A 425-nucleotide genomic window follows, 5' to 3' on the forward strand; every position below is an offset into this window, starting at 1 on the left:
TAAAAATTGCTTAGATAAGTCCAGGTTCTCCTAGTCCTCCACTAGTCTCAGTCCTTGCTGTAGTCAATATATTCTTAAGAATTATTCTCCCCACATTTATAGTTCTACTATTCTGAATACAGAAATTCAGAATAGCTCTATCTCTAGTTACCTCACTATGGTGATAGGTTGGTAACAGAGTAGAGGAAATGAAATAGTGCCACGCCTTAGAGGTGGCATTCAACATGGAAGCAGAAAAATTTACCCGTTCTCACTGTTTTCTCTTCCATGTTCCCTCCCATTAGTGAAAAAGTTGATCACATCATTGAGGGGGCCTTCCATTTTACTAAAGGATTCTTAGTGGCAATTATAGGAGTCTGGGATTTCATAAAAAGTGTTGGTGCGGGCGACAGTAAACTCAATAGGGAATCCACGCACTTTAAAGA

Source organism: Phalaenopsis equestris, unplaced genomic scaffold (genome assembly GCF_001263595.1).
Source record: "Phalaenopsis equestris unplaced genomic scaffold, ASM126359v1 Scaffold000417, whole genome shotgun sequence".
Lineage (NCBI taxonomy): Eukaryota > Viridiplantae > Streptophyta > Magnoliopsida > Asparagales > Orchidaceae > Phalaenopsis > Phalaenopsis equestris.